This window comes from Littorina saxatilis, linkage group LG2 (assembly GCF_037325665.1).
Source record: "Littorina saxatilis isolate snail1 linkage group LG2, US_GU_Lsax_2.0, whole genome shotgun sequence".
Classification (NCBI taxonomy): Eukaryota; Metazoa; Mollusca; class Gastropoda; order Littorinimorpha; family Littorinidae; genus Littorina; species Littorina saxatilis.
The window spans coordinates 13,945,298-13,955,297 of NC_090246.1; the positions used below are offsets into that span (position 1 = coordinate 13,945,298).

General features: G+C 39.7%; 1 long non-coding RNA gene across 1 annotated transcript in view; it reads right to left on the minus strand.

Moving 5' to 3' along the window:
* Positions 1-1,411: 1,411 nt before the first annotated feature.
* LOC138958251 (uncharacterized) overlaps positions 1,412-10,000 on the minus strand; it is a 10,941-nt gene continuing 2,352 nt past the window's right edge. Inside the window, exons 3-6 of the long non-coding RNA XR_011453347.1 lie at positions 9,872-9,928; positions 3,471-9,274; positions 3,198-3,236; positions 1,412-1,910 (exon numbers count right to left, since the gene is read on the minus strand). This is a non-coding gene — a long non-coding RNA (uncharacterized lncRNA). The remainder of the gene's footprint in view (positions 1,911-3,197; positions 3,237-3,470; positions 9,275-9,871; positions 9,929-10,000) is intronic.

Genomic DNA, 10,000 nt, shown 5'->3' on the forward strand with positions numbered 1-10,000 from the left:
GTGTTTTTACAAAGTGTATCTACATGTTTTGACCAAGACAGGTTATTGTCAATAGTTATTCCCAAGACTTTATGGCTATCAACTTCGGTAACATCTTGATTTCGTATTAGCAATGTCGGAAATTTAGATGTTAGATTTTGTCTTTTTTGCCTCGTGGTAAGTAGCATGCATTTAGTTTTATTTGGATTCAGTGACATATGGTTTAGTTCTGACCATTCAAGTAATCGTTCAATGTTTTCTTGGAGGATATTTGCTAGTTTATTAAGATCTTGGTGACTAGAATGAATTGTAGTATCATCTGCAAATAGTTCACACATGCATTTTACAAATAGAGGTAGGTCGTTTATATATATTGAAAATAGTAATGGACCAAGAATAGAACCTTGTGGTACTCCAAATCTTACTGTTTGCTTACAAGAGTATGATTGTTTCAGATAAGTACTTTGCTGTCTGTCTGACAGGAAAGATGTTAAAATGTTTATGGAATCTGTTGCAATTCCATAAATCTCAAGCTTTTTGATAAGGAGTTTATGGTCAATTAGGTCAAAAGCTTTAGCAAAGTCAACAAATAGAGCAGCACAGAACTGAAGAGAGAGAGAGAGAGAAAGAGAGAGAGAGAGAGAGAGAGAGAGAGAGAGAGAGAGAGAGAGAGAGAGAGAGAGAGAGAGAGAGAGAGAGAGAAACTGAAACTGAAACTGAAACTGAACTTTATTACCAAAGGATGGAGGTTTTAGGCAAAGCCTAATCTTACAACCTGTCCCTTATACAAACACTTAATACAGACGCACATAATATAGATAGTAAAATTGACAAGGTTATTGTTACTTACAGACGTATATAATGTAAATAGTAAAAGAAAAGGGTTATGGTTTTGTATACACATTGAGAGAGAGAGAGAGAGAGAGAGAGAGAGAGAGAGAGAGAGAGAGAGAGAGAGAGAGAGAGAGAGAGAGAGAGAGAGATGATGATGATGATGGAACTTTATTTTTCAAGGATATATGGTTTAAGGCGACGCCTTTTCTTACAACCGGTCCTTACTTCTAATACAAATCACAGAGAGAGAGAGAGAGAGAGAGAGAGAGAGAGAGAGAGAGAGAGAGAGAGAGAGAGAGAGAGAGAGAGAGAGAGAGAGAGAGAGAGCGACATCGAGATAGAGAGAGAGTCATAGAGAGATAGAGCGAGAGAGAAAATCAGAAAAACACACACTAAGACATAGTCACAGAAAAAAACACACAGACAGACAGACACAAACACACACACACACACACACACACACACACACACACAAACTCACACACACACACACACACACACACAAACACACACACACACACACACACAAACACACACACACACAAACACACACACACACACACATATATACACACACAGAAACTAGAAGAAGCCAAAGTAAAGCTTTCAAAATGTATTAAAGCACAGCATACACGCCGGCTTTGTATAAGAGTTTTGGAAACCCTTCCCGTAAGATGTTACAGCAGGCAAGAGAATTTGAGTAATAATTATGATGGCTAAATGTAAATTTTTCACCACAATTCATCTCAGCTCAGTTAAGTAAAACGTATTTGCGAGAATATTTTTCAACCCACATAATCAGACACAAAAAACAAGTTAGCAATTACCATTTAAAGGAGTGGGCTTTTTCTGACTGCTCAACTAATAAGTCTGCCCAAAAGTGTAAAAATGTTGAATATGCCATCATGAGAAAAACTGAGCAATAGCGAAAACGGGTTTCTCCGATTGCTAATCTGAGTTTGCTGCATTCCATTTGCTGCACGATGTAAACTTGACGTTTGGTCATGCTTGTCGGATGGAACAGCAGCGCTGGTACACAGGCTATGTGATGTCCATGTTGCTGGTTGGTTTATTGATCTGTCCCGCTTCTATTGGTCCTGTTCAATGCAGATAATACAAAATGTGAGTTATAGCAGCACTAGCGACAACTATAACAAGGCTAACAACAACAACAACAACAACAACAACAACAACAACAACAACAACAACAACAAACAACCAACAACAACAACAACAACAACAACAACAACAACAACAACAACAACAACAACCGTAGAAGCTAAAGCCGAGTCACCACCACCATCATGACAACACCGGGAATAATGAACAACAGCACTGAGGAGCAACACTACCATCACCAACACAAACATCAGCATCGCCAACAACAACAGCAGCGGCAACAACAAGTAGAGTTCTATGTCACAAGCTTCTTCTCTTCGCAACCTCCCTCCCTGTCTCTCGCTGTCTTCTTTTCCAATCCTCTCCCACACAATGTGCATGTAAAATGACAAACAGACAAATACAATGACAGATAGATAGATAGATAGATCGATAGATAGATAGATAGATAGATAGATAGATAGATAGACACACACAGACACAGACACAGACACACACAGACACACACACACACACACTGTGCGCACGCACGCACGGACACACACACATGTACGCACGCACGCACGCACGGACACACACACACACACACACACACACACACACACGTACACACGCATACATACATACATACATACATACATACATACATACATACATACATACATACATACATACATACATACATACATACATACATACATACATACATACATACATACAACAAACATTTTGACGCATAGATATATATTTACAGAAAGGAAACGACAGACCGAAAGATCGATTAACAACAGCAATAAGAATAACAGCATGCATGCATACATACATACATACATACATACATACATACATACATACATACATACATACATACATACATACATACATACATACATACATACATACATACATACATACATACATACATACATACATACATACATACATACATACATACATACATACATACATACATACATACATACATACATACATACATACATACATACATACATACATACTTACATACAACAAACATTTTGACGCATAGATATATATTTACAGAAAGGAAACGACAGACCGAAAGATCGATTAACAACAGCAATAAGAATAACAGCATGCAAAACTTGAAGAAGGTGTAGAAAACCGCGAAGGATAAACTCAGGCATTGCCTCATAAAGTTTCGGAAGTAGAGAACATTCATTCAGGTAATTAACTCATGAAAGGAGAAGTACATCCAAAACCAAAAATAAAGGTCATTGACCTACCATGGAACGTTTTTGCAGGTAAGGTCTCAGCCATTTGAACTGTAGAGAAAAAAAGAAAGCATTGTGATTTATTATTTTCACTAAATGGTATTCATTGCTAGTCGTTTACAATACCAAAAACAACAACAATACCAACAACAAACAAGAACAACAACTGATCACACACACACACACACACACACACACACACACACACACACACACACACACACACACACACACACACACACACACACACACACACACACATACTGCTCGTTCAGTAATACTTACGGTTTTCCTTTTTTTTCAGGTTTGAGCGACACACAATTAAGGGTGCTCAAAGGCAAGCTATAAGCTAAGCTATAAGCTAATAATAGGCGTAAGACTGGCAAATACTGAATTCAAGATAACTGTTTATTGCGTCGGCTGGCGCCGGTTTATATAGGCAGCGCTCCTGTCTGGTTCTTTGCGCACGGCACTCTGAAAATTTGCATACTTGGCAGGGCTTGTGCATTGAATTGAACCGAACAAAACAAACACTCAACTCAATCACATTTTATGGTGCTGTCCTTCCCGTGAAAAAAGTGTTACTTTACTATCTATTATAATAACAGGCTTGTATATAGCTATTCTGATGGACACGTGGGGGAATTCGGGGGCTGTGATTGGATGGTCTCTTCCGATCATCAAAGCATAATGCTACGGAAGTCGGCCATTTTTGCCAATATCCAAAAGCATATTGGCAATAACAAAGACGCATGGTTCCGGTTTACCCATCTGTACCACACGATGTTTTAATCGACAACAGCATGCACTGACAACTTGAAATTATTCTCGGGAATGTTTTTCAGCTTTACAAATGTCGATAGCATACCCTTTTCTGCTAACTTCCCGATGAAACAGGACTAAATCAATTATTTTCTATCCCTAAACACCACAAAATGCCCAAAGTCGAAAGATGTAGTACAAACAGGGGAGTAAAACGGAACAGCCGTTTTTGTGAGCCTGTGTCAGTTGCCGACTGACACAAACTTTCGCACTTCCGCTTTTCTTATCTCGTAACTCCACACTAAATACCCTACTTCCCCTCTGAAGTATTGATGTACAACCCATGGCACTAACATTCATGTAGTCGTTTATAACTGAGGTTGAAAAATTCGCTTCATGACGAGACAAGTATAAATGCCATTCACCCAAACTGAAAACTTCGCCGCCGTCTGCTCGCGATTAGCTGTTCTCTTCTCCTCCCCTTGTTGCATCCTAGTTCTTCAGTTGTTTCTGGTTTTCCGTTTATGTTGTGTTTTGGTCTTCTTCATAAGTAGTCTTGTTCAAAATTAAAAAAACTCAAACTTCTTTTTGTTGTATTCGAATGAACTAATAAAAAACGCTCGCGCTGGACCCGAGTACTCTTCAGACTGGCTCGCTCCCCCAGTATGAAAGTTTTTGTCTTGTGCACGTGGAATTAAAAAAAAAATATATACATATTTATTTATTTTACACAATTAAAAAAATTATTAGAGTAAAATAAAACATTAAAACGTTCATAATAAACAATAGTAAACAAGAATTTAAAAAAAAAATTAAAAAAAAATTTAAAAAAAATAGACCGCCCATGCCGGGAATCGAACCCGGATCACTTTGGCCATAGTCGGACGCGCTTTCCACCAAGCCAACAACTCTGACAATTTTGCCAGTGAACTCAAATGCCTAGACTGCTAACTTTGCTCGTTCCTAAAATTAGGTCGCGCAGCACGCACGCAAAGCCTGGTGTCGCTGGCTGGCTGGCTTTTTAAAACAATTTAAATATTTTTGAGCGGAAGGTCAGGTAGAAAATTCGATCAAGTCCGCATTGTTTTTAGAAGCGAATATGGTCGGACGCTGAACCACGATGCTTTCACTTTCACTCGATAGCTCGACGCAGCGCAAAGCCGGCCTGGTGGCCACACGCTGGCTGGCTGTACTGTGTATATTTACACAATTAAAAAAATTATTAGAGTAAAATAAAACATTAAAACGTTCATAATAAACACTAGTAAACAAGAATTAAAAAAAAAAATAGACCGCCCATGCCGGGAATCGAACCCGGTGTCGCTGGCTGGCTGGCTCTTCTATTAGCCGCACAGCAATTCTATCCCACCGCGAATCGCGCCCACCGCCAAGAGTCGATTTTGTGGATTATTTCGAATTTAGGTTTCAGTTAACATTATGAAGTGCGACTCGTCTTCGACTCGTCGGCATTATACTTGTCTCGTCTAAATATCGGACCCTATTGCTACGCTGAAAACACAATAGCTGTTAATGTTTTACTCTGGTTTGTCAAGACATGTGTGCGTAAGAAACAGTTTTGAGTAATTACTGTTACTTTAACTTGAAGTCGGATACATATGGTGTTAAAGTATGATGTTCAGCTTTGTCATGAAGATTTTGATTTGTGCGACTATGGATGTTGCTTGAACTGACTTGAAGCCTGATAGTGATGATGTGATTCAGGTATGTCTTACTAATCTATGTTGTGAAATTTTGAGTGAATAACAGTTGCTTTACTGGAACTCCAGATGGACTTTAAAAACGGTCCGCCAGTTAATCTGCAAGATTACGCAAGACAGTGTGTCGTATTTGTTTGTTTTTGACACGAGTAGCCTGCTAGTGTTATGCAAAAAAAGAACATCCATGTCAGCGTCTGAAAGAAAGAGAGAGAGAGAGAGAGAACGAACGAACGAACGAACGAACCAACTTTATTTTTCGAGGGTAATGGAGTAGATACAGCAAAGATCTTTTTTCATCCAGCCCTCGCCCAAGAGGGAATTAACTAACCAGTGCATAATATTAAAGCAGAAGAAGAAGCAAAGCAAAAACATAAAAACATGGTTATTAAATCAGACAAAGAGGAAAAAAAAATGTTCATAGCATACATGGTCATTGGTAATGGTATACATTAAAACACACACTTTGACACACACGGTCACATGCACACAGACACACACAGACATACATGCACATACAGACACACACGCACACAGACACACGCACACACACATACACACACACACACACACACACACACACACGCACGCACGCACACACACACACACACACACACACACACACACACACACACACACACACACACATGTACACATTGTACACATAATCATTAAAAAAAAAAAAAAACAAACTTAACTGAAATGAAATGATTATACAAGTAGATCTTCATGTACTTATCAAACAGCAGTACCTGATCGAGGCATTAAGTGCCACACGACGATGAAAGCATATACAAAAAAGTATGTCTTCTAAAACTGGCAACAGAAAGTGGCTGTCTGAGAGAGACTGGTAAACCATTCCACAGAAATGGACCTGAATATGCCAGACTAGTTTTATACAAGTCAATTCTAGGGAGGGGAACATTTAGTTTCTTCGTGCGGCTTGATGAAGTCTCAGTTAATAATATTCTTTTAGTTAAATAGTCTGGTACACGTCCAAGAACTATTTTATGCATAAACCTTGCCTTGTTAAACGCTAGTCTGGATGAAAGTGGAAGAATTTCAGCTTTTTTGTAGTCATGATTAGAGAGGGTGCTGTTTTTCAGCAGAACAACTTTTACTCCGCGTCTGTGCAAAGATTTTAGGGGTCTTAAAGCTGCATCACTTGCAGAATCCCAAAGGGTTGATGCATAGTCTATTCCAGACTGCACATGCGCTTGAAAAAATGTTCTGCGCGCATCAAAATTTAGAAAATGTTTAATCTTTGCAGACTGATGAACTTTTTTTGCTGTAGATTTACATAAGTTACTTACATGAGGGCCCCATGTTAGATTGTTGTCAATAGTTACACCCAAAATTTTGTGTTCACTAACCTCGTTTATCAGCTGACTATCAACAGAAATGCACTTCTTTGGTTCCGACATGACTTGTCGTTTTTGACGCGTAGTAATTAGCATATACTTTGTTTTTTCTGGATTGAGAGACATGTGGTTTAAATGCGTCCATTCTACAGCATCATCGACACACTTCTGAAGCGTGTCGACTACCGAAGTAATATCATCACCTGAGGTATGAATAGTAGTATCATCAGCTAGCATATCACACTGTCCAGAGGATATGTGTAATGGTAAGTCATTGATGTAGACAGAAAATAATAAAGGTCCGAGGACCGAGCCTTGTGGGACCCCATATAAAATTGGCATTGCTTCAGAGCTCGAACTGTTAAAGGTAACTTTTTGTGTTCTTCCCGACAAAAAAGAGGCTATAAAAGTCTGTGTGGGCTGTGGTAGTCTATAAACGGAAAGTTTCCGCAAAAGGAGGGCGTGATCAATAACATCAAATGCCTTTGCAAAGTCCATAAACAGTGCTCCACATAACTTATTAGAGTTGATTTTTGATAACCAAGAGTCCACCAGTTCTGTCAGTGCCGTATGGCACGAGTGTTTAGGTCTAAAACCAGACTGAGTTTCATGAAACAAATTGTTTGATGTAAAGTATATCATAATATGGTCATTGACATGTTTTTCCAGTAGTTTTGACAATACTGGTAAAACGGAAATCGGTCTAAAATTTGAGGGATCTGTTTTATCACCTGCCTTAAAGAGGGGGATCACTTTAGCTTCCTTGAAAGCTTTGGGATAAACACTTTTTTCAATACAGAGATTGTAAATATACGTTAGAGATTCCGCTATATGTGGGGCTGATAATCTAAGAATTTTGCTGTCTGAGAGAGAGAGAGAGAGAGAGAGAGAGAGAGAGAGAGAGAGAGAGAGAGAGAGAGAGAGAGAGAGAGAGAGAGTGAGAGAGAGACGGATATAGGGAGAGAGAGAGAAAGAGAGAGAGAGAGAGAGAGGGATCAGAGAGAGAGAGAGAGAGAGAGAGAGAGAGAGAGAGAGAGAGGGGAATCAGAGAGAGAGAGAGAGAGAGAGGGATCATGCACAGAGAGAGGAGGGGGAGAGAGGCGAGAGAGAGGGGAGGGAGAGAGAGAGGAGTGAGAGAGAGGAGGGGGTGAGAGAGAGGAGGGAGGGGCAGAAAGAGAGTGAGAGGAGGGAGAGAGAGAGAGGAGGTAGAGAGAGAGAGAGAGAGAGAGAGAGAGAGAGAGAGAGAGAGAGAGAGAGACACACACACACACACTCACACACACACACACACACACACACATACACACACCGACACACTCACACCTAAAGTGTGGATGGTTACCTAAGAGGCGGCACTGGGTGTAGTGCCTTTCTAGTGCACTTGCACTACAACAGCACTGGGTGCAGTACTCGCTCCGGCATCGAAGAATTTTGCACTAAAAAATGAACAAAATTTGACCTATTTCGTCGCCTATAGAGGACGGAAAGAATGTCATTTTGAACATTGTTATGACATTCTTTCCGTCAAAAAAGTCAATTTAACGGTGTTAAATGAAGCGACCATCCACACAATCAGGTTGCCATCCACAGTTTAGGTTGCCATCCACGTGTGGATGGTTGCCTTATGGTGATTTAGGCAACCAAACCTGTGGAAATATGGGTACACACACACACACACACACACACACACACACACACACACACACACACATATAATTATATATATATAAAGAGCCAAAGTGAAACTTTCAAAATTTAATAAAGCACAGCATACAAGCCGGCTTCGTATACCCTTTGAAACCCTTCCCGCAAGATATTACAACAGGCAAGAGAATTTTAGTTATAATCATGATGGCAAGACTGATGCTATGTTTTTCAGTTACAGCAAATCTTCTCAGCTCAGTAAAGTTAAACGTATTCGCGAGAACATCTTTCAATTTCTAGTATTCAATCTACATTCTAAGACACACCGAACATGTTTGCAATCACAATTTAAAGGAGTGGGCTTTCTCCGATTGCTAAACTGATTCCAAAAGGTGTCAAAATGTTGAGTATGCCATCAAAACAAAATGCTGAGCAACGGTGAAATCGGGTTTTCCCGGTTGCCAAAGTGAGTTGGCTGCAATCCAGTTGCTGCACGATGTAAACTCGACGTTTGGTCGTCCTCGTCGGATGGAACAGCAGCGATGGTATACAGGCTATGTGATGTCCATGTTGGCGGTTGTTCCATGCTGTCTTGCATGTATTGGTCCTGTTTGATGTAGATAAAATAAAAAGGTGGTGGTTGCAGCTGCAGTAGTAACGACGACGAATAGAAGAAGAAGAAGAAGAAAAAGAAGCAGAAACAGAACAGAAAAACAACAACAACAACAACAACAACAATATCCACAACAACAAAAACACCATCAAAATCATCATCATCATCATCATCATCATCATCATCATCATCATCATCATCATCATCATCATCATCATCAAAAAGCTCCCATCTTAAAATGAACGGAAAGCGAAAACGAAAAAAAAGCGAACACGAAAACTAAAGCGAAAACGAAAACGAAAACTAAAGCGAACACGAAAACTACAGCGAAAACGAAAACGAAAACTAAAGCGAAAACGAAAACTAAAGCGAAAACGAGAAGCGTTTGTTTTGGACGGTTTCTCCGTAAAGTCAAGTCAAACAGTTTATTTACCAAATGCAAAGCACAGGATTTTGTTATGGTGTATGCATCCAAACTTCACACTCCTTCCACACGCATATTATATCATAATAAGTAAGTTGTACACATAGGACCAGCGCAAAATCACACGAGAAAGAGACAGCACAAAAAGGATATCGGCATTTACTTACCATGGACGACATTCGGCTTTGCCCGCGAGGTCTCTGCGTGTCAGTCATGTCTGTGAACTGCAGACAAAACAAATGACAATAATACTATACCGTGAACTGTTCTGGATTGATCTTGTGTGTGTTTGCCCG